Raw genomic sequence first — 24181 nt, forward strand, 5'->3', positions numbered from 1 at the left:
TGGCCTTGCCGCATGCGATGAAGTTAGCGCACCCGGAGATATGACCCTCGCTGACACGAAGGAATAAGAAATAGCAAAGCAATGCCACGGACGGCATCACGCCCAGGTACGCCTCACAGTAGTAGGCGAAGATGGACAGAAGAAGGACGGAGGGATGGAGATGCAGGCTTGCAGACCGTAGTGGTCGAGGACTTCATAAAAGAAATCAGAGAAGGGAGGAACCAACCCGACGGCGACTCCGCTCGAGAAGAAGGGGAAGAAGGGGCTTCCCTCCAGCTCCGGCTCGTCGGAGGCGAGCCGAAGCTCCGTCTTCCCCCACTCGTTGCTCTCTCCCGCCGTCAGCAGGCGCACTGAGGCGAGGCTCTTCTCCGTGACCGTGGGCGCTTCGAGGGCCGGCTCATACCAAGCCGGTGCCGAGGAGGTCTTGACCTTGCGCGGCGCCATGGGCGGCAGATGCAGAGCAAGGCTGGAGCAGATTTGGAAACAACGGCGGCGAAGAGCGAGAAAGGGGATCTGGAGCGAGGCAAGGAAGAAGCAATGAAGGCAAGTGCTGCCCGCGCCAGCCTTTTGTCAGCACAAGCAGTTGCCGAGGCAGCGTGGGGGAGTGGAGACGCCCATGTCCAATCAACAGCCACGCGTCAACCGAGGCCGCAGGCTTTTGGGGCCCGCGGCGCTCCGAACTTGACCCTTGGCTTCGCTGCAAAGCCAAGCCCGAGCGCACCTTCGGCCCGGGGGCTACTGTCGGTGTTCTGGGAACGGGGGTCCCCAGACTTGCCTGCCTGCGGCCTACGGCGTGGCTGAGCCAGCAGGCCGTACGGCCCATCTTCGTCAACAAGGCATCCAAGACCCTCGAGAGGGTCCAAGCCTCGCGAGGCGGACGGCGCAAGACCTCCTCTAGAGTAGCCTGGCCAGGCAATCTCGCGAGGAGCTGAGATATCAAGGCGGGGCAAAACCTCACGAGACCCTCGTGACGTGAGGCATGACGCACGGCACCAGGCGGGCGCCAGCGCGCGCAGCGTCCTTGTTTCCTCTTTGGTGCTAAGGAGGCAAGCGCAGGCGAAGAGTACCGAGGCATCAGACGAAGGTTGCTATATTGGTGCAACGAGACCAAGAGCAGGAGGAAGGAAAGACGGAGGTCATCGTGGAGCCCAGGACAGCGTCACCACGAAGGCTTTTCGCAGGCGAAGACCACTTTTGTCAGGATAGCTTGTACTAGCTGTCCCCCTTCAAATTTGCCCGTCGTTGTTGGCTCCCTTCCCGCTCATTATTTGGGAAGAGGAACAGGGCCTCTATAAATAGGTTTAGCCACCGCAGTAGAGAGGCATCGAGCAATTCACCCAGCTCTTTCCCTCAAAGACACCAAGCACAAGAACACCTCAACCTCAGGAGGTGGTTCTTCCCTTGTAACTGTTCATCATCAGCCCAAGAGGCAATCCACCACCACCACACTGGAGTAGGGTATTACACCACAACGGTGGCCCGAACCAGTATAAATCTCGTGTCTTTCTGTGTTGCGAGCCGGTTGAGTTCGTCCGTGAGATCTTAGCGAGCTAGGGCGTAGATTGGTAGGAGAGGAAGACTTCGCGCGCACCCTAGTGTTCGAACCTTAAGGGTTTGCCGGAACCCCACATCCGACACTGTTGCTCGCTCCATTGTTTCCAGAGAACGGAGTTTTAGTCATTTTGCCTGTGAGGCATGGTTCGCAAGTACCAAGTGATTCATAATCAAGTGATTCCAAAAGTCCATCAGAATGGAGTTTCTTCATGCGCCTTACACCAATATGACCCAAACGGCAGTGCCATAAATAAGTTGCACTATCATTATCAACTCTGCATCTTTTGGCTTCAATATTATAAATATGTGTGTCACTACTATCGAGATTCAACAAAAATAGACCACTCTTCAAGGGTGCGTGACCATAAAACATATTACTCATATAAATAGAACAACCATTATTCTCAGATTTAAATGAATAACCGTCTCGCATCAAACAAGATCCAGATATAATGTTCATGCTCAACGCTGGCACCAAATAACAATTATTCAGGTCTAAAACTAACCCAAAGGTAGATGTAGAGGTAGCGTGCCGACGGCGATCACATCAACTTTGGAACCATTTCCCACAAGCATCGTCACCTCGTCCTTAGCCAATCTTCGCTTAATTTGTAGTCCCTGTTTTGAGTTGCAAATATTAGCAATAAAACCAGTATCAAATACCCAGGTACTACCGCGAGTATTAGTAAGGTACACATCAATAACATGTATATCACATATACCTTTGTTCACCTTGCCATCCTTCTTATCCGCCAAATACTTGGGGCAGTTCCGCTTCCAGTGACCAGTCCCTTTGCAGTAGAAGCACTCAGTCTCAGGCTTAGGTCCAGACTTGGGCTTCTTCACTTGAGCAGCAACTTGCTTGCCGTTCTTCTTGAAGTTCCCCTTCTTCCCTTTACCATTTTTCTTGAAACTGGTGGTCTTGTTGACCATCAACACTTGATGCTCCTTCTTGATTTCTACCTCCGCAGCCTTTAGCATCGCGAAGAGCTCGGGAATTGTCTTGTTCATCCCTTGCATATTATAGTTCATCACGAAGCTCTTGTAGCTTGGTGGCAGTGATTGAAGAATTCTGTCAGTGACACTATCATCAGGAAGATTAACTCCCAGTTGAATCAAGTGATTGTTATACCCAGACATTTTGAGTATATGCTCACTGACAGAACTATTCTCCTCCATTTTGAAGCTGTTGAACTTACTGGAGTCTTCATATCTCTCAATCCGGGCATTTGCTTGAAATATTAACTTCAACTCCTGGAACATCTCATATGCTCCATGACGTTCAAAACGTCGTTGAAGTCCCGGTTCTAAGCCGTAAAGCATGGCACACTGAACTATCGAGTAGTCATCAGCTTTGCTCTGCCAGACATTCACAATGTCCGGTGTTGCTCCCGCAGCGGGTCTTGTACCTAGCGGTGCTTCCAGGACGTAATTCTTCTGTGAAGCAATGAGGATAATCCTCAAGTTACGGACCCAGTCCGTGTAATTGCTACCATCATCTTTCAACTTAGCTTTCTCAAGGAACGCATTAAAATTCAAAGGAGCAGTAGCACGGTCCATTGATCTACAACAACATAGACATGCAAAATACTATCAGGTACTAAGTTCATGATAAATTAAAATTCAATCAATCATATTACTTAAGAACTCCCACTTAGATAGACATCCCTCTAATCATCTAAGTGATCACGTGATCCAAATCAACTAAACCATGTCCAATCATCACGTGAGATGGAGTAGTTTTCAATGGTGAACATCACTATGTTGATCATATCTACTATATGATTCACGCTCGACCTTTCGGTCTTAGTGTTCCGAGGCCATATCTGCATATGCTAGGCTCGTTAAGTTTAACCCGAGTATTCTGCATGTGCAAAACTGGCTTGCACCCGTTGTATGTGAACGTAGAGCTTATCACACCCGATCATCACGTGGTGTCTCGGCACGACGAACTTTCGCAACGGTGCATACTCAGGGAGCACACTTGTACCTTTAAATTTAGTGAGAGATCATCTTATAATGCTACCGCCAATCAAAGCAAAATAAGATGCATAAAGGATAAACATCACATGCAATCAATATAAGTGATATGATATGGCCATCATCATCTTGTGCCTTTGATCTCTATCTCCAAAGCACCGTCATGATCACCATCGTCACCGGCGCGACACCTTGATCTCCATCGTAGCATCGTTGTCGTCTCGCCAACTATTGTTTCTACGACTATCGCTACTGCTTAGTGATAAAGTAAAAACAATTACAGGGTGATTGCATTGCATACAATAATGCGACAACCATATGGCTCCTGCCAGTTGCCGATAACTCCGTTACAAAACATGATCATCTCATACAATAAAGTTTAGCATCATGTCTTGACCATATCACATCACAACATGCCCTGCAAAAACAAGTTAGACGTCCTCTACTTTGTTGTTGCAAGTTTTACGTGGCTGCTACGGGCTGAGCAAGAACCGTTCTTACCTACGCATCAAAACCACAATGATTTTTCGTCAAGTGTGATGTTTTAACCTTCAACAAGGACCGGGCGTAGCCACACTCGATTCAACTAAAGTTGGAGAAACTGACACCCGCCAGCCACCTATGTGCGAAGCGCGTCGGTAGAACCAGTCTCGCGTAAGCGTACGCGTAATGTCGGTCTGGGCCGCTTCATCCAACAATACCGCCGAATCAAAGTATGACATGCTGGTAAGAAGTATGACTATTATCGCCCATAGCTCATTTGTGTTCTACTCGTGCATATAACATCTACGCATAAACCCGACTCTGATACCACTATTGGGGAACGCAGTAATCTCAAAAAAATTCCTACGCACACGCAAGATCTATGTGATGCATAGCAACGAGCGGGGGAGTGTAGTCCATGTACCCTCGTAGACCGTAAGCGAAAGCGCTATGACAACACAGTTGATGTAGTCATACATCTTCACGATCCGACCGATCCTAGTACCGAAAGTACGACACCTCCGCGATTTGCACACGTTCAGCTCGGTGACGTCCCACGAACTCTCAATCCAGCTGAGTGTCGAGGGAGTGCTTCGTCAGCACGACGGCGTGATGACGGTGATGATGAAGCTACCAGCGCAGGGCTTCGCCTAAGCACTACGATGATATGACCGAGGTGGATTATGGTGGAGGGGGGCATCGCACACGGCTAAGACAATGATCAACTTGTGTGTCTATGGGATGCCCCCCTCCCCCGTATATAAAGGAGTGGAGGAGGGGGAGGGCCGACCCTCTCTATGGCGCGCCCTAGGGGAGTCCTACTCCCACCGGGAGTAGGATTCCTCCCCCTTCCAAGTAGGAGTAGGAGAGGAAGGTGTCGGATTTCGGGTTCCGGCAAAACCCTTGAGGTTCGAACACTGGGGTGCGCATGAAGATCTCTCACCCCCCTAACACTCTCCCTCACCGCGATCTCAAGGCTCGGCGCGTCGAACTCGCAGAACAAAGGGACACAAGGTTTATACTGGTTCGGGCCACCGATGTGGTGTAATACCCTACTCCAGTGTGGTGTGGTGGATTGCCTCTTGGGATGAGGATGAACAGTTACAAGGGAAGAAAATCCTCCTGAGGTGAGGTGCTCTTGTGCTTGGTGAGTTTGTGTGGTTGAGGATGATCTGAATGGCCTAGGATCAGTTGCCTCCTACTGTGGTGGCTAGCCCTATTTATAGAGGCACTGGTGCTCTCCCCAAATGCTGGCGGGAAGGGATGCCACAACGGCCAAATGTGAAGGGAGACAACTAGTACATGTTATCCTGGCTAAAGGTGGTCTTCGCCTGCCAAAGGCTCTGGTGGTGACGCCGTCCTGGGCTCCACGGTGACCTCTATCCTGCTGGTCTTGGTCTCGTTGCACTGATATGGAAACCTTTGCCTGATGCCTCGGGACTCCTCGCCTACGCTTGCCCCTTTAGCACCAAAGAGGAAACGAGGACACTGTGCGCGCTGGCGCCCGCCTTGCCTCGGTCGTCATGGCTTGCGTCACAGGAACCTCGCGAGGTGGCCCTTGCCTTGATCTCTCCGCCCCTCGCGAGCCAGCCTGGTGAGGCCGCCCCCGAGGAGGTCTTGCATCGTCCGCCTCGCGGGCCCTAACAGACTGCGGCCCCGCTGCTCCTGAGGCCGAAGCCCCCGAGGCCTCAACAGGTCGACATGAGGCGGAGCCCGAGGGCTCTCCTCAGCCCAACACTCCCGAGGTCGTCTCCTCGGGCGCTTCACCAGCCGCTCCCTACGCTAGTCGCCGCGTCCAGGGCTTTGGCCGGCTTCGTCTGGACTTCGATGCGCTCTGCAAGAGGAAAGGGTCTCCAAGCTACAGCAGTGATGCCTTCCGGCCGTTGAAGCAGAGGAAGTATATCGCCATAGACGAGTGAGTACCTTCTCTTTGTAATTTCTCGAGTGCTGCTTCCCCTCCTGACCGTGGCTCCTCAGGGTCCCTTCTGCCAAGGCGGCGAAGTCTCCCGGGAAGCAGCCTCCTCCTGCCTCGAATCCCCCGCTGGCCTTGAGCGCCCCAAGCCAGCATGCCGCACCCGGCGCGAGGTCGGCCGGAGAGGCAAACACACTAGCCTGGCACCCCGAGCCCGCGCCCTTGCCGTGTTTCCTTCGTGGCCTCGCCTGGGGTGCGACAAGCGTGCCAAGGGCTCCTCCTCTGGTTATGGACAGCGACTGGCTGACTTCGATCCTGGCTTCTTCTTCGAGCAACAGGCCTCAACCCATCCGGGCCCCTGCCGAAGCCCGGTCGGCGACCCGGGAGGTGCCAGCCCCTAGCCCCCTGCTGTAGAGGGGTGAGCCGCTTCGAATCCCGTCGGCAACCCCCGCTGCGGGGGACGGACCCGGTCGCGCGCTTAAGTTTGCGCACGAGCGGAGTGTCATCCGCCACGAGCTCTTTCAGGAGGCAATGGACGCTTTGAGCCGACTCGGCGGAGAACTCATGGATGTCGACGCGCGCCTTGAGGCCGAGGGCCTCCGGCTGGTGGAGGAGTGGCATCAACTGAAGGTGGCTATCAACCTCGGGCGCCTTTAGCGTGAGCACGCCAATGCGAAGGCCAAGGCATCCCTGGCAACCTCGCGCGAGGCCAGCGCCCGAGCCTTGGAGGAGGCCAGGGAGGCAGACTGTCGCTGCGCGATCGCCGAGGAGCGCAGGCGGGAGCTCCAGGCCTTGAATGCCTGCTTGGAGCAGCAGGTGGAGGCGTGCAAAGTCGCCTTAGCGTCGATGAAGGGCACACCGTCCGACAAGGAGGAGATCTTGAGGCGCGAAGAAGCACTGCTGCTGGAGGCCACGGAGCGCAGCCTCGAGCTCGAGCAGTTGGAGACGAGGGAGCGCCAGGTCGCCCAAGCAGAGGATGTTGTCGGTGCGCGTGAGGCCAAGGCCCAGGAGGAGGTCAACCGCCGGGTGGCCGAGGCTCGCGCGGACCTCGTTGGCAGGTACAATCTGAAGCTGAAGCTCGTGGAAGCTGAAGCTGTGGGCAGGCCCACTGCCCTTAGGTCAGGGCTGGCCGAGGCAGAACAACGTGAGAAAGCCACCACAGCCGCCCTGATCTCCGTGCAGGTTGAGCTGGCCTCCGCTCGTGCCGAGCTGCTCTCTCTTCAGCAGTGGGTTGCCAGTGCTGAGTCCTTCGCGCAACAGAGCGGGGAGGAGGCACTTTGCTGGTAGACGCTATTGCGCGAGCACGCTCCCATGCTTCGGGACCTCAGGACAAAGGCCAACCAGGCGCTTGGTACCATCTGCGATGAGCATGCCCCTCATCCTCACGCCGAGGATTACGGCAGCCATCTCCGCTTCTTCACTGATGTTGTGACATGCCTGGAGATCCATGCTGAGAGGGCTCGTGAGCTTGTGGACGAAAAGAGCCGAGGCCTGCTCGGGCGCGCGTTCTCTCACGTCTTCAGCCACCTTCTGAACACCAATCCTAACTTCGATTTCGACGCCGCCATTGGCCCAGTGCCTGAGGTCATCCGGGACAACCTAGCGCGCTGGGTGGATGACAATGTGGATGCCCTTGTTTGGGCCTTTGCTTCTGATGACGACGCTGTGGTGGTCACAGCGGATGAGGGTGACGTGGTTGATGGCGGTGGAGACAACGACAGCAACGGCGCCAGCAACCTGTCTGGAAGCAATTCAGGAGATGAGGCGAGCGACATATCCGACTGAGCCTGTGCTCCCTTATTTAGAACCTGCACGCAAAAAGCTTGGGTACGGCCCCTCACGATGTAAGAGCATTTTGTGGAGGGGGAGCCCCTCATGTAAATAGACCACCGCTTTATTCCCCAGGCTAGGCTTAAAGTGTGCTTTTGTGTGCTCGCGAAACCCCTTGCGGGCTTGCTGCCATAACTTACCTTGGTCCAGTCGAGCTTCAAACTGGTTCGGCGGCTGCGAACGTGCATTCCTTCTGAGGAGAGCCCCTCACGAGCTCGCGAGGTTTTGGTTTCCTGGGGGGTCCGCTGGTCCAGCCGAGAGGGCCTCGCGAAAAATGAGCACTAGAGATGGCGAGGTGCGAGCCTGGCATGTGTACGCCGCTGCCAGCCCCCGCTCGCGAGGCGCTAGGAAGGAGGGAAATAGCGGATGCAAATCCCAAACAAAACACGAATCCAGAAACTCATGAAATCAACACGCACGAGAAAGAATACCCTCCCCACGACTGCTAATGGAAACACGGCTTCAAGTTCAAGATCAAAAGCTGCAAGTCCAAGCTACAGAAAAGGGAGCAAAAGCAAATGGCCGCGTCCGGCACCTATCTAGCCTTCGTGTCTTCCCACCAGCGCGGAGCTAAGTGCTTTCACTGGCTGTGAGCATAGTCATTGGGGACAGTGTCGACGGCCAGCGCGAAGCATGGTGCTTCCACTAGGACGTGGGCGGGATCCCCCGAGGCCCGAGGGCGGCACTCCGGAGACTCCGGGGCGTGTACAGCCCCACTCATTATTACGTGAGAGTGTCACGAGCGGAGACCTTCACAGGCGTGAGCCTTGCTTCATATCGCCAGACGAGGGCACCGCCTTGCGCCACCCTCGACCACCGTTGGGGGCATTCGGAAACCAGGACAACGCCAAGGGGCAAAGGGGACGCTAGCAGCACCCTCGGCGACCACGGGCCCTCTACCGGGGGGAAGGCTCGCCAGCGCCTACCCGGCAGAGGGCCTACCTCCGGGCGACGCCTTGCACCATGCGATGCAGGGAGGGGCCTTGCTCCCGGCTCCTCCCACGCAGCCCCCAGTGCGCTTCCCCTGGTGGAAGGGGGACTGCCGTGCTGGGGCCGTCGTCCACCGCTGTGACCTGATTCACTTGCGACCCATGGTTAGCGTAAGCCTGCTCCTGAGAGATTAGTGGTACCCTGTAGTTGTTGTCGCCGGCGTGGTCGGCGAGGCCCCCGGGTGGCTCCTGGAAGGCCTCAACTTCCAGCATCTCCTCTTCCCAACCCGGCTCGAGGAACGAGCCAGGGTCATCTTCCGGCGTGTACTCCTGGTCCATCACGCGGGGCACATAGGCCTCCGGAGCCATCGCCCCAGAAACCTCGCTGAAGTGCCCCGCACTCCACGCCGCCCGGCCCGGCGTGCTGCTCTGAGGATGGTAGGGTGGCATCCTGTTGGGACCGTGGGTGGCAACGCTCACGCCTGCGCCCATCGAGACAGGCACGGGTGCAGTTGGGTGGTCGGCGCCGCTGGCTGCTCCGATACCGACGAAACCTCCAGGTGCGCCCGGGGGCGCGCGGGCGCGTCAAGGCTCGCCGAGCGATCCGACCGCAGCCTGAGGTGTAAGCAAGGAGCAGAAAGGCAGCGTACCCTTGGCTGCGGCATCCAATAGCTCGGCAACACGCTCCAGCAACGCATGTCGGCCGCTCTCCATCAGTCGGCACCGTAGCAGCTCCCGCGCCACTATGAGCGTGGCCCTCATGTTTGCTTGTTCCCGCCGGGTGTGCGGCACTGTGGCCGCGGTGTAGCTTGAGGCCCTTGCGGCGGCCCGCGCGCACCGCGGGGTAAGGGTGGACGGCGTCCGACCGCGCCCCACAGCATTTGGCGGCGCATGTGCCGCCTGAAGTGCGGAGTTGAGGTCTTCTTGGGCGGCCGACGCCGCCCGGGCTGGCCAAGCTGCCCAGTGGTCGGCATCGGCCCTTAGGTCACCACACATCGGCGTCGCTGAGTGCTCGCGGGTCTGCTCTGGGAAGAGAGGCTTCGGCGCACCCCTACCTGGCGCGCCAAATGTCGGATTTCGGGTTCCGACAAAACCCTTGAGGTTCTAACACTGGGGTGCGCACAAAGATCTCTCCTCCCCCTAACACTCTCCCTCACCGCGATCTCAAGGCTCGGCGCGTCGAACTCACAGAACAAAGGGACACAAGGTTTATACTGGTACGGGCCACCGATGTGGTGTAATACCCTACTCCAGTTCGGTGTGGTGGATTGCCTCTTGGGCTGAGGATGAACAGTTACAAGGGAAGAACAGCCTCCTGAGGTGAGGTGCTCTTGTGCTTGGTGAGTTTGTGTGGTTGAGGATGATCTGAATGGCCTCAGATCAGTTGCCTCCTACTATGGCGGCTAGCCCTATTTATAGAGGCCCTGGTCCTTTGCCCAAATGCTGGCGGGAAGGGATGCTACAACGGCCAAATTTGAAGGGAGACAACTAATACAAGTTATCCTGACTAAAGGTGGTCTTCGCCTGCCAAAGGCTCTGGTGGTGACGCCGTCCTGGGCTCCACGGTGACCTCTATCCTGCTGGTCTTGGTCTCGTTGCACTGATATGGAAACCTTTGCCTGATGCCTCGGGACTCCTCGCCTACGCTTGCCCCTTTAGCACCAAAGAGGAAACGAGGACACTGTGCGCGCTGGCGCCCGCCTTGCCTCGGTCGTCATGGCTTGCGTCACAGGAACCTCGCGAGGTGGCCCTTGCCTTGATCTCTCCGCCCCTCGCGAGCCAGCCTGGTGAGGCCGCCCCCGAGGAGGTCTTGCATCGTCTGCCTCGTGAGGGTCTTGAGTGTTTGCTGGTGAAGATGGGGCGTACAGGGCGACTGGTGGAGCCACACCGTCGGCCGCAGGCAGGCAAGTCTGGGGACCCCCGTTCCCAGGACGCCGACAGAAGGAAGGAGGAGAGAGGGAGGAAGGAAAGGTGAGCCGACCGCCCTCCCAATTCGGATTGGGCTTGGGGGGGCGCCCCCTCCTAGGCCGCCTCCTCCTCTCTCCCACTAAGGCCCAATAAGGCCCATACACTCCCCGGGGGATTCCGATAACCTCCCGGTACTCCGGTAAATGCCCGAACTCATCCAGAACCATTCCGATGTCCAAACATAGTCATCCAATATATCGATCTTTATGTATTGAGCATTTCGAGACTCCTTGTCATGCCCGTGATCACATCCGGGACTCCGAACAACCTTCGGTACATCAAAAAACATAAACTCATAATACCGATTGTCACAGAACATTAAGCGTGCGGACCCTACGGGTTCGAGAACTATGTAGACATGACCGAGACTCATCTCCGGTTAATAACCAATTGCGGAACCTGGATGCTCATATTGGTTCCTACATATTCTATGAAGATCTTTATCGGTCAAACCGCATAACAACATACGTTGTTCCCTTTGACATCAGTATGTTACTTGCCCGAGATTCGATCGTCGGTATCTCAATACCTAGTTCAATCTCGTTACCGGCAAGTCTCTTTACTCGTTCCGTAATGCATCATCCCGCAACTAATCATTAGTCACATTGCTTGCAAGGCTTATAGTGATGTGCATTACCGAGAGGGCCAAGAGATACCTCTTCGACAATCGGAGTGACAAATCCTAATCTCGATCTATGCCAACTCAACAAACAACATTGGAGACACCTGTAGAGCATCTTTATAATCACCCAGTTACGTTGTGACGTTTGATAGCACACAAAGTGTTCCTCCGGTATTCGGGAGTTGCATAATCTCATAGTCATAGGAACATGTATAAGTCATGAAGAAAGCAATAGCAACATACTAAATGATGAAGTGCTAAGCTAACGGAATGGGTCAAGTCAATCACATCATTCTCTAATGATGCGATCCCGTTAATCAAATGACAACTCATGTCTATGGCTAGGAAACTTAACCATCTTTGATTCAAGGAGCTAGTCAAGTAGAGGCATACTAGTTGAAAGTGCAAGTATCACTTAGATTATATTTTGGTGTGATGACAATGTGGTTAGTGGAACTAATGTTGGTTGCTAAAGTTTATCTCAGGACATTGGTTCCAAGGTGTCCATTGATGGAGGTGTGCGACCCCCCAGTCCAAAAAGATCAAAGGCGTGGTTACCGGCGACTCGAAGGTTTTTCGTTTTGGTTCGATTTGAGTCGTAGGTAAAACCGCACTATCAAGAGGGGTCTTCGTGGAATTAGTGTCGTGTGGGAATGCCTCCAAGACAGATACACCAGCCCTCCTACACCTCCTCAGATATTCCACTTGTTGTGTGCTTTGCCGTGGTGTCCTGTGATGTTTTCATCAGAAATCTTCTGGACACCCCGTGTGCACGGGGTCTCTGACCCCCGTGCGCACGGGGTAGTCAGAATATTTCTGGACACCCCGTGCGCACGGGGCTGACTTGGCCCGTGCGCACGGGGTACCTCGAAACTCACTGGACACCCCGTGCGCACGGGGCTGACTTGGCCCGTGCGCACGGGGTACCTCGCATCTCACTGGACACCCCGTGCGCACGGGGCTGACTTGGCCCGTGCGCACGGGGTCCAACGGGCAGAAATCCCCTCCCGGCCAAGAACACTATAAAAGCCCCCTTCTTCCTCCTCCATCCCCTAACCCTAATGTCTTGTTGAGCTCCTCCATTGCTACACCCCATTTTGCTCACTACTCTCAATCCCTCCACCCAATCTTGTTGAAACTTTGGGGATTGGGAGAGCAAGACCCGATCTACACTTTGACCAAACCAAATCGCATTCCCCGCAACATTCATCCACCATGACTTGTTACTCTTGGAGCTTGGGCTCCTAGGCGGTTAGAGGTTCCTCCGGAAGCTTCCTTGCTTGTGGTGTGCTCCGGAGAAGTTTGTAAAGGTGTGGTGGTCGCCTTCAAGACCAACCCCGAGTGATTCGAGGCTCATCCGTTGGGGGTGACTCGAAGGAGATTACGGTGAGCCTTCGGTGGCGTTCCGCAAGCTTTGGCTCCGGCACCGCTCCAAACGGAGAGTAGCTCTTCCCCAAGGAAGAGTGAACTTCGGGATAAAATCCGCGTCCTCGTCTCACTTGTGGTTAATCCTTTCCCGCACTTTACTTAGCCTTGTATGCTTGTTGGCTTGCTAATTAGTTTGTTGCCTAGCATACTTAGCTTAGAACTTGCTTGTCATATAGGTTGTGTTCACCTAGTTGCATATCTAGTGAACCCTTTTTATCCGCTAAGCCTTAAAATTGACAAGAAAGAGTAAAATTTGTAGTCTCCTATTCACCCCCCCTCTAGTCGACCGTATCGATCCTTTCAATTGGTATCAGAGCCTCGTGCTCTAATATAAGGTTTTACAACCTTAGAGGATATGGCCGATCTAGGGAATGAGGGAGGTGTCGCACCACTTGCGGAGGATGGTCAAAACCTACCCCCCGCCGCGGCCGACGCACTTGTTGCTCCGGCCGTTGCTCCCGTCGCCCCCATTAACCCGGGTGCCCCGTTGACCGCGGCCGATATTCTTTCAATGTTTGCGGACCTCAAAACTTCTATGTTGAAAGAAGTTCGCTCCTCGGTCAAGGAGGAAATTGATGCTCGCTTAAAGCCCTCGACATCCGCCTCAAACTCATTTGATCCAAATGCGGTTCATGATGCGGATGATTCGAGAGAACCTCTTGCATCCCCGGCTCGCACTCAAGTTCCCAAGTACAATGCCGTGGAACCATTTTACTCACCACAACCCTTGCAGCACCCTCGCATTAATCCTGTGGGGCCTCCGCCCCCTTTGAAAGCTAACGCGTTTGCTAAGTGGAAGCTAGATATGGAGTCTCATATTCGCAGTGCATCTACACAACTATGGTGGATTGTGGTCAATGGTTTCAACCCCAAGGATCCCATGAATCTCACTCCAAGAGAAGCAGTTGATGATCAACTCAATGCTACCGCCCACCACATGTTGCGCACCGCGGTGACCGATGACTATAGTGACTCCATTGCTCTCCTCAAGACCGCCAAGGAAATTTGGGATTGCCTTGAGGAGGCCCTCGAAGGTGATGAAGCAATTCGAAGATCTCGGTTGGCTTTGCTCAAGCAAGAAGTCAACCTATTTGTGAGAAATGAGGGTGAGTCCGCGGAAGAGGTATATCGAAGGTTGAAGTCTCTTGTGCTCAATTTGAGAACCTTTGGGTGCACTTGGGCGAATGATGATTTCATTAAGGACAAGTTCATTGATGCTATGGTTCTCACGGAACATACCATGGTGATGATGATACATCAACGCCCGGACTATCAAAAGTTGACCGCGGCACAAGTTGTATCCACCTTCTCAACTCATGTTCTTTTGGAGACCAAGTCCAAGAAGACCTTTGCCATAGCTCAAGCCACCAAGAACTCAAATCTTGCATTGAAGGCCAAGAAAGTAGTTGCCCAACCCTCAAGGGATGAAGAAGTTGTTGAAGAGACTTGTGAGGAAGATGTTGACACCTCATGCCCGGCAAATGACTTTGCGGAAGACTTGGCTCTCTTGGTCAAGAAATATTCCGGGACCATGGCAAACAAAGGGAAGAATCTGCAAGGAAGATCGTTTGGACGAAGAAAATGCTACAATTGTGATAGCCCAAGACATTTTGTGCACGATTGTCCTTATGAGAGACGTGAAGACAAGTCCGAGAAGCTTGTGCTCAAGAAGAAGAAGTTCACCAAGTTTTCCAAGAGGAAAGATGACAAGGCTCTTGTTCATGAGGAGTACATGTCCGGAGATGAAGATGACGGTGATGATGATTATGTGGGCACGGCCGCCATTGCCATGCATGCCACTACCTCCTCCTCCACCACCGGCCTCTTCGACTCTCCCAACGAGGACAAGCCGTTCACTCATCATTGCCTCATGGCCAAAGAGGTAAAAACAAAGTCCAACTCTCAAAAACCCTTCATCCACACTCCCAATGTTTCATGTGAGATAGTGGAGGATGAGTGTGATGATGGTGTGGATAATGATGAGGAATCCTTGATGGCTTTCATGAACACTCTTCATGGTGAAGCTCGTGCTCGTTTTAGTGATCTCCTTAAATCACTCGCCGAACGCGATGATTTTATTGAGAACGTTGAAAACCTCCTCATAGAGGAAAAAGAGAGAGTCGAACTCCTCGAGCACGAGCTATATGAAGAGAGTGTCATGAGAGCATCACTTGAGGAAGCCTTGTCTTCTCATAAAATTGACTTCGTTAAAACCGATGATGCGTTGCAACTTGCTCTTGAGAACAACGATGCCCTTAAAGTAAGGGTTGAAAAGCTTCTAGTTGATCACACGAGACTTGTTGAGGAACATGAGCTCCTTGTGACTAGTTCCAAGGTTGTCAAAGGTGACCTCATTGCCCTCACCGAGTCGTATGCTCAACTTAAAGCTACAACCATTAAGGCTCTTACTTCCGTCCCTCATATTGATTTAAATGATGAATCTTGTACGGCTAACTTTGCTCATGATTGCACCTCTCTCCAAGAGGAGAATAAGAAGTTAAAAGCCCAAATTGAGAAAGGGCTTGTGTCGTGCATTCAAGGGGAGAAAAACCTCAATGACCTCTTGAGCAACCAAAAGGAGTGTGTTGCCAAGGAGGGAATTGGGTTTGACCCCTCTTCTAAGAAGAAGAAGACCAAGAAGAAGAGCAACAAGAAGAAGATCGGTCCTACTTCTCCTCCCCAACAAAAGATAGCATTTGTTCATGAAGGACACAAGGAGAAGGAGAAGGAAAAAGGGAATGTCGGGGATGGCAAGGTCACTAGGGACAAGGCCATTCCCAAAGAGTTTGCCGGCAAGAACAACCCATCTTATGTCCTCATGAGAGGAAATGATGGTCATACCTTTGCTAAATTTGTTGGCACTAACTATGATGATTATGCTTGGACTATTTGGGTTCCTAAGACCCTTATTGCTAACTCTCTAGGACCCATTGCAAAATGGGGACCTAAAATCAAAGCTTGATTCTTGTAGGACTATACCTCCGGTGGAACACAATGGGTGATCGATAGTGGTTGCACCAATCATATGACCGGAGAGAGGGAGATGCTTGTGGAGTTCATTGATTCGGTCAAGGCCACTTCAAACATCTCTTTTGGTGACAATAGCAAGGGCAAGGTATTGGGTTTGGGCAAGGTGGTAATCTCTAGTGATGCATCACTTAAGAATGTCATGCTTGTTCAATCTCTTCACTACAATTTACTTTCTACGATTCAATTGGCTCGTGCCGGTTATGATTCTCATTTCGGTGAATTTCATGTGACCGTCTTTAAGAGAAGCAATCTCAAAGTGGTCTTTGTTGGGCATGTTGAAGACAACCTTTACGTGGTTGATTTCTCAAATGAGAAAACTTATCTTGCAACATGTCTAATGGCCAAGGCCGACGTGGGGTGGCTTTGGCATCGCCGGCTAGCGCACGTTGGCATGAGAAATTTACAAGCTCTCTTAAAGGGGGAGCACATCCTTGGACTAACCAATGTGTCTTTTGCCAAAGATCGTCCTTGTAGTGCGTGCATTGCCGGAAAACTTCATGAAAAAGCTCATAAGGTGTCAACTATCATTACCACTTTGAGGCCTCTCGAGCTCATTCACTTGGATCTCTTTGGGCCTCCATCTTATGATAGTTTGGGAGGGAGGAGGTATTGCCTTGTCATTGTCGATGACTATACAAGATATACATGGGTGTTCTTCCTCAAGACTAAAGATGAAACTCAAGACACCTTCATCAACTTTGCCAAAGAAGCTCAACGTCAACATAATTGTGAGATCAAGGCAATTCGAAGTGACAACGGCACCGAGTTCAAAAATTACACTATGAACGAGTTCTTGAGCGATGAGGGGATCAAGCATCAATATGCCGCGCCATACACTCCCGAACAAAATGGTGTTGCGGAAAGGAAGAACCGGACTCTCATTGAGATGGCAAGGACCATGCTTGACGAGTACAAGTCTCCATACAAGCTTTGGGCCGAAGCCATCAACACCGCGTGCCATGCTACAAACCGGCTTTATCTTCGTAAGCTCAAGAACAAGACTCCCTACGAACTCCTAATCGGGAGAAAGCCTAACGTCAAATACTTTCGAGTATTCGGTTGTAAGTGTTTCATTCTAAATAAGAAATCCCGTTTAGCTAAGTTTGCGCCTAAAACTTATGAGGGCATATTTGTTGGATATGCATCAAACTCGCATGCTTACCGTGTTCTCAACAAATCCACCGGATGTATTGAGGAAACGGTAAATGTGGAGTTTGATGAAGATAATGGTTCCCGTGCGGAGCAAATTGTTCCTAGTGTTGTAGGTGATGAGGCTCCTTCACAAGCTATAAGGACTATGGGGATAGGCCACATTCGTCCACAAGAAACACCCCAAGTCCAAGTAGAAGAAGAAGGAGTAAGAGCCCCTCTTGTGGATTCTCCACAAGGGAAGTCATCACCGCCACCACAAGGTCAAGATGCTATGGAAAATCATGAACCTATCCAAGAACAAGATCAAGTCCCTCATGTTCCCGAGCAAGATCAAGGGCAAGCCCAACCAAATGGCGAAGAACCAATCCGTGAGGCCCAAGGTCAAGCTCTTGATCAAGATCAAGATCAAGATCAATCCCAACCTCAAGTGTCTTCCACATCATCACATCCAAGTGATCAAGAACTAGAGGTTGTGAAGAGAAGGGTGTCTCCAAGGCTAAAGCATTCTCAAGGCCAAGCTTCTTCCACAAGTTCAAAACCAAGTGAAGAAGAGCTTACCCTCAAAGTGCAAAAAGCGGCCGCCAAGTTAAAGCATCTTCAACATCTCACCGACAACATTTATGGAAGCATCAACAAAGGGGTAACTACTCGTAGACGTTTGGCAAACTTTTGTGAACATCACTCGTTTGTCTCTTGTGTTGAGCCCCTTAAGGTTGAAGATGCACTTGACGACCCGGATTGGGTAAATGCCATGCATGAAGAACTCAACAACTTCACCCGCAACAAAGTATGGACTCTTGTGAAGAGACCCAAAGAACATCATAATGTCATTGGAACAAAGTGGATCTTTAAGAACAAACAAGATGAGCATGGACAAGTCACTAGAAACAAGGCAAGGTTAGTGGCACAAGGGTTCACCCAAGTTGAAGGTTTGGACTTCGGTGAAACCTTTGCCCCCGTTGCCCGTCTTGAGTCCATTCGTATCTTGCTTGCATATGCTTCACATCATGATTTCAAATTGTATCAAATGGATGTGAAGAGTGCATTTCTTAATGGTCCTCTTAAGGAGTTGGTGTATGTCAAACAACCTCCCGGTTTCGAAGACCCCGATCACCCCTCTCACGTTTATGAACTCCATAAGGCGCTCTATGGACTTAAACAAGCACCTCGTGCTTGGTATGATCACCTTACGGCGTTCTTAAGCGAGAAGGGGTTCCAGATCGGGTTAATAGATTCCACTCTCTTCACGAAGAGGGTAAAAGGAGAATTGTTTGTGTGCCAAATATATGTTGATGATATTATTTTTGGTTCCACTAACCATGCTATTAACGTTGAGTTTGAGAATCTTATGACCAAGGAATTTGCCATGAGCATGATGGGAGAGTTGAAGTTTTTCCTCGGATTTCAAGTGAAGCAATTGAGAGGAGGAACCTTCATCAACCAAGCACTTTATATTCAAGACATGCTCAAGAGGTTCAAAATGCAAGATGTCAAGCCCATGAAGACGCCCATGCCCACAAATGGCCAACTTAATCTTGATCCCAATGGTAAAGATGTGGATCAAAAGGTATATCGCTCTATGATCGGTTCTTTGCTTTACCTTTGTGCATCTAGGCCGGATATTATGTTGAGTGTGTGTATGTGTGCAAGATTTCAATCCGCTCCCAAGGAGAGCCATTTTTCGGCAGTGAAAAGAATCCTTCGATATTTGGTTCATACCCCAAACTTGGGCCTTTGGTACCCCAAAGGAGCAACTTTCAAGCTATTAGGATATTCGGATTCGGATTGGGCCGGAGACAAGGTAGACCGCAAGTCCACTTCCGGGTCTTGTCAATTCCTAGGGAGGTCATTGGTAAGTTGGTCTTCAAAGAAGCAGAATTGTGTGTCCCTTTCAACCGCCGAGGCCGAGTACATTGCTGCAGGAAGTTGTTGTGCACAATTATTATGGATGAGGCAAACTTTGATGGATTATGGTGTCAAATGTGACAAAGTGCCTCTATTTTGTGACAATGAAAGTGCAATCAAGATCGCCGACAATCCAGTGCAACATAGCCGAACCAAACATATCGAGATTCGTCATCACTTCATTCGAGATCATGTGGCCAAGGGAGACATTGATTTATTCCATGTCAACACCGAGAAGCAACTTGCCGACATTTTTACCAAGCCACTTGATGAAGCAAGATTCCGCGAGTTAAGGCATGAGCTGAATATCGTGGATATAAGTAACTTGGATTGAGGTTCTTGCATACACACACATACTCTACTAGTATCTTGTTTTAGATGTAGGCACCTAAGTAGGGGGAGCTAGCTCAACTAATGAGCTATCTTATCCTACTAGTGCATAAATTGATCAAAATCTTTCACATTAGCCATTTGAAGATGGCATTTGTGCTTCAAAGATGAGTATTGGTCTTGGACCCAAGGTTCATATCTTCGCGGTGCCATACCAAACAAACTCAAACATGGTGGCTTCGGCCACCGCCCTCCGTTGGAGGTTGGATCGTTTTTGTCTTTTGTTTGTGTGGTTCTTCTTGTCCTTGTGTTCGTGTTTCCGTGAGTGTGTGTTTTCTCGAGTCTCTTCCAGTGCAAGTGCTACACATACTCCTTTCTAGTAGTGTTGGATTTCTTCTGCGACGTGTTCAGAAGTGAGGCGGGAATGCTCTTTGGGGTCTTGGTAAGAATTTGCATTCAGCCATAACCCAACAAGCTTCTTCCTGTCAAAATCCTCTGGATACCCCGTGCCCACGGCCCTTGTACCGTGCGCACGGGGACCCCGTGCCCACGGCCCTTGTACCGTGCGCACGGGCCCCCGTGCGCACGGGGCCTTTAGCCCGTGCACACGGGGTCTGCGGTTTCTGGCCCTGAAGAGGTGGGACGTGGGGGGTTTGGGTTCTTTCCCACCCAGTCGCCCCCTCCACGCCCCAGATCGCCTCCAGGCCGCCGCCGTCGCCTCCTTGTCGCCGGTGCTCCTCCGTGCGCCGTGGGACTTCGCTGCTCCGTGGAGATCTTCCGGGATGGGGTCCTCCTCTGGTATCTCCCTCCCCTTGTTCTTCTTTTTCCTCCTTTGGATCCGTTTTAGTCTAGGGTTTCCTCCTCTACTAGTCTAGGCCAGTCATTCCCTTGTGGTAGACTAGGGGCGGATGGGCATTACTGTGGCAGTTCTCCCTGCCGCACTCACTCCCGGATCTCGATCTGGAAGTGGTTGCCGCTGGGCGAACCCCGTGTCCACGGGCCTTGTACCGTGCGCACGGGGCCCCGTGTCCACGGGCCTTGTACCGTGCGCACGGGACCCCGTGTCCACGGTGGTCAGACCCCCGTGTGCACGGGGTACACAGTGGTGCCAGTCCTCCTTCTTCTCTGTCTTCCATTCCTCGCCAGCTTCTCGAGCACTTGTACTTATTTGTGTCTCTCGTGTTTGTTGTGCTTTGTTGCTGTTGTGTTTCAGACTCTGCTGACAAGAGGTCCGAGCTCCGTCGCAAGCGCACCAAGGCAGGTTCCAGGGAATTCTCTTTGGCTCCTCGTCAGCCGTCCGAAGGAAGTGGTCAGGGCTCTGAGATGGGCCGTGTTCGCCGTACCGCCTCCAAGCAGCCAGTGATTGAAGCCTCCGAGGATTCAGAAGAGGAGTATGATTCGCAGGAAGATGCTCACTATGAGAACCCCGCAGATGCAGAGATAGAAGATGAGGATGATTCTGCTGATGATGTTGATGAGGAGGAAGGAGAGGAACATGTGCTCCCAGGAGGTCGGAATGTCAAGAATCTACCTCTCTCTAAGTGGACCAAGCCAGAGCTTTGGGCTTGCAGGCAGGATTTCCCCTATGTGCCAAACACTGATGCAGGGGTTGACCCAAGATTCAAGAATGATTTTCAACACCGGGTGTTCTCTGAGCTGATCATGACCAAGAAAAACAAGTTTGCCCCCCACAAGCAAATCAATGTGGAGGCTCTTCGGGACAATGATCATACCTATCCCGGTGTGTATAGTGCTCTTGGGAGGCTTGGCTTGATCCCGTTCGTCGCCTTCCACCATCCGTTCAGTGAAGATCTTGTGATGCAGTTCTTTGCCACCGTATACTTCCACAGTGATGAGGCTCGCACTATGACTTGGATGTCTGGCACATATGAGTGTGAGGCCTCCATGGCCAAGTTCTCTGACATCATTCCGTATCGGTTCTTTGCTGAGGAGCATCCTGAGTATGGCCGTGTTCGTGAGACAGGTAGAGACAAGGATGAGATTGCTTTTGCTTACAAGCCAGACAAGGCCTTCACCACCGGTTCTATCAAACATTTGAAGCCAACCTATGATACTATGCGTCACATTCTTAGGTACACGCTTAATCCTAAGACCGGGGACTCTCACAATCTGAGGAGCTCCATGTTGGATATCTTTGTCTACCTTCATAACAAGAAGAAAGTGGATGTTCTGGACTTCATGTTCTTTGAGATCAGGCAGTGTGTTCAGGAGAACAAGTCATGCATCTATGCTCCGTTCATCCAAGCTTTGATTGAGTCCGTCTGTCCCGCCAGGTACATTGCCAAGTACCGCACCTCCTTTCCGAAGCGTGATTCCAACTGGCTTCCGGCTGCTCCTCCACCATATGTGCCTCCCAAGAAGGGGCGCAACCCCAGGCCTGAGGATCGTGCTACCTACACTGAGGGATGTTCATCCTATGTGCGGATTCCGCGTAGCAAAGGGAAGCAAGTTGCTACTGATGCCAGTTTCACCAGAGAGGAGAAGAAGTCTCTTCTGAAGACCGTGAGCAACATGTTCAAAATGTGTCAGTCCATTCAGCGCCGTCAGGTCAAGGAGATCAACAAGGGCAAGCTGGTGAGGCGTCAGGAGAAGGCTGAGCGTGCTGCAGCTGGTGAGGAGGTTGGTCCAGGGTCCGAGGACATCGACAGTGTGGCCACAGCTCGTTCTTTTCCCTTGGGGGGATGGCACTTTGATGATGATGATGATGCTTCGAGCGCACCTCCTCTTGTCTAGAGTCTCGTTAGCATCGCCTTTTCCCTTTTTGTTGTCTTGATGACAAAGGGGGAGAAGTGTTCTATTAGGGGCGTTTGCAGTTGGTTTCAGTTGGGTGAGATCTCAAGGCCTCGTTTCTCGTTTGTTTTGGTTGTGTTTATTTGGCTTGAGATACTCTTATTTACTTGCTTTCGCGGTGTGGTCGTGAGCTACCTAGTCTATGTGAGAGACTATCTACTTTATGGAATTTATCTATGCTTATGTTGATATATCTTGTGGAGTATGATCAAGCTTCTATATGTTAGTCTCACGTTTTCTGCTCACCACACTTGCATGTGATCTAGGCACCGTGTTGGGTTTTATTATGTTGATCACATGCCTTGACAATGTGGATCTAGGGGGAGCCTCATATGTGTGTGCTTGATGCATAATCAAGCATTTTTTTCCTTGCACATATATAGGGGGAGCTCCTTTGATCAACTATTGTCGCATGGCTGTTTACTTAAGTTGTATCCTATATGCCATGTCCTAACCATGTTGTCATCAATGCACCAAAAAGGGGGAGATTGAAAGTGCAAGTATCACTTAGATTATATTTTGGTGTGATGACAATGTGGTTAGTGGAACTAATGTTGGTTGCTAAAGTTTATCTCAGGACATTGGTTCCAAGGTGTCCATTGATGGAGGTGTGCGACCCCCCAGTCCAAAAAGATCAAAGGCGTGGTTACCGGCGACTCGAAGGTTTTTCGTTTTGGTTCGATTTGAGTCGTAGGTAAAACCGCACTATCAAGAGGGGTCTTCGTGGAATTAGTGTCGTGTGGGAATGCCTCCAAGACAGATACACCAGCCCTCCTACACCTCCTCAGATATTCCACTTGTTGTGTGCTTTGCCGTGGTGTCCTGTGATGTTTTCATCAGAAATCTTCTGGACACCCCGTGTGCACGGGGTCTCTGACCCCCGTGCGCACGGGGTAGTCAGAATATTTCTGGACACCCCGTGCGCACGGGGCTGACTTGGCCCGTGCGCACGGGGTACCTCGAAACTCACTGGACACCCCGTGCGCACGGGGCTGACTTGGCCCGTGCGCACGGGGTACCTCGCATCTCACTGGACACCCCGTGCGCACGGGGCTGACTTGGCCCGTGCGCACGGGGTCCAACGGGCAGAAATCCCCTCCCGGCCAAGAACACTATAAAAGCCCCCTTCTTCCTCCTCCATCCCCTAACCCTAATGTCTTGTTGAGCTCCTCCATTGCTACACCCCATTTTGCTCACTACTCTCAATCCCTCCACCCAATCTTGTTGAAACTTTGGGGATTGGGAGAGCAAGACCCGATCTACACTTTGACCAAACCAAATCGCATTCCCCGCAACATTCATCCACCATGACTTGTTACTCTTGGAGCTTGGGCTCCTAGGCGGTTAGAGGTTCCTCCGGAAGCTTCCTTGCTTGTGGTGTGCTCCGGAGAAGTTTGTAAAGGTGTGGTGGTCGCCTTCAAGACCAACCCCGAGTGATTCGAGGCTCATCCGTTGGGGGTGACTCGAAGGAGATTACGGTGAGCCTTCGGTGGCGTTTCGCAAGCTTTGGCTCCGGCACCGCTCCAAACGGAGAGTAGCTCTTCCCCAAGGAAGAGTGAACTTCGGGATAAAATCCGCGTCCTCGTCTCACTTGTGGTTAATCCTTTCCCGCACTTTACTTAGCCTTGTATGCTTGTTGGCTTGCTAATTAGTTTGTTGCCTAGCATACTTAGCTTAGAACTTGCTTGTCATATAGGTTGTGTTCACCTAGTTGCATATCTAGTGAACCCTTTTTATCCGCTAAGCCTTAAAATTGACAAGAAAGAGTAAAATTTGTAGTCTCCTATTCACCCCCCCTCTAGTCGACCGTATCGATCCTTTCACTAGTGACACTCTGTTTGTCTATGTATCCAGACATGTACTAAGTTGCCGGCGGACTCTCCTTTCTCTGTCCAAACCTCGCTCCTAAATGAGGCTCTGGACTTAATGCGGTCCCTCGCCATCACAGAGGAATTGCTTCCGAATTACGCCCATCCCGGACTAGGGGCTTAGAGCGGGGAATTTTACGTCCCACCCACCACCCACTTCATAGCCACTGTCGAAAATCTAATCGACATGCTAGACTACACTTCCGAAGACATTGATGGTATGGACGACGATGCCGGAGGCGGTCAAGGCCAGGATCCTCCATTTACTGGACGATGGACAACCACCTCCAGATACGACGTGTACATGGTGGACATACCCAAATTGGATGACAATGACGGCAAGAAGGATCCGGTTGAGGACAAGCCTACCGAAGCATCT

Source organism: Triticum aestivum, chromosome 2D (genome assembly GCF_018294505.1).
Source record: "Triticum aestivum cultivar Chinese Spring chromosome 2D, IWGSC CS RefSeq v2.1, whole genome shotgun sequence".
Lineage (NCBI taxonomy): Eukaryota > Viridiplantae > Streptophyta > Magnoliopsida > Poales > Poaceae > Triticum > Triticum aestivum.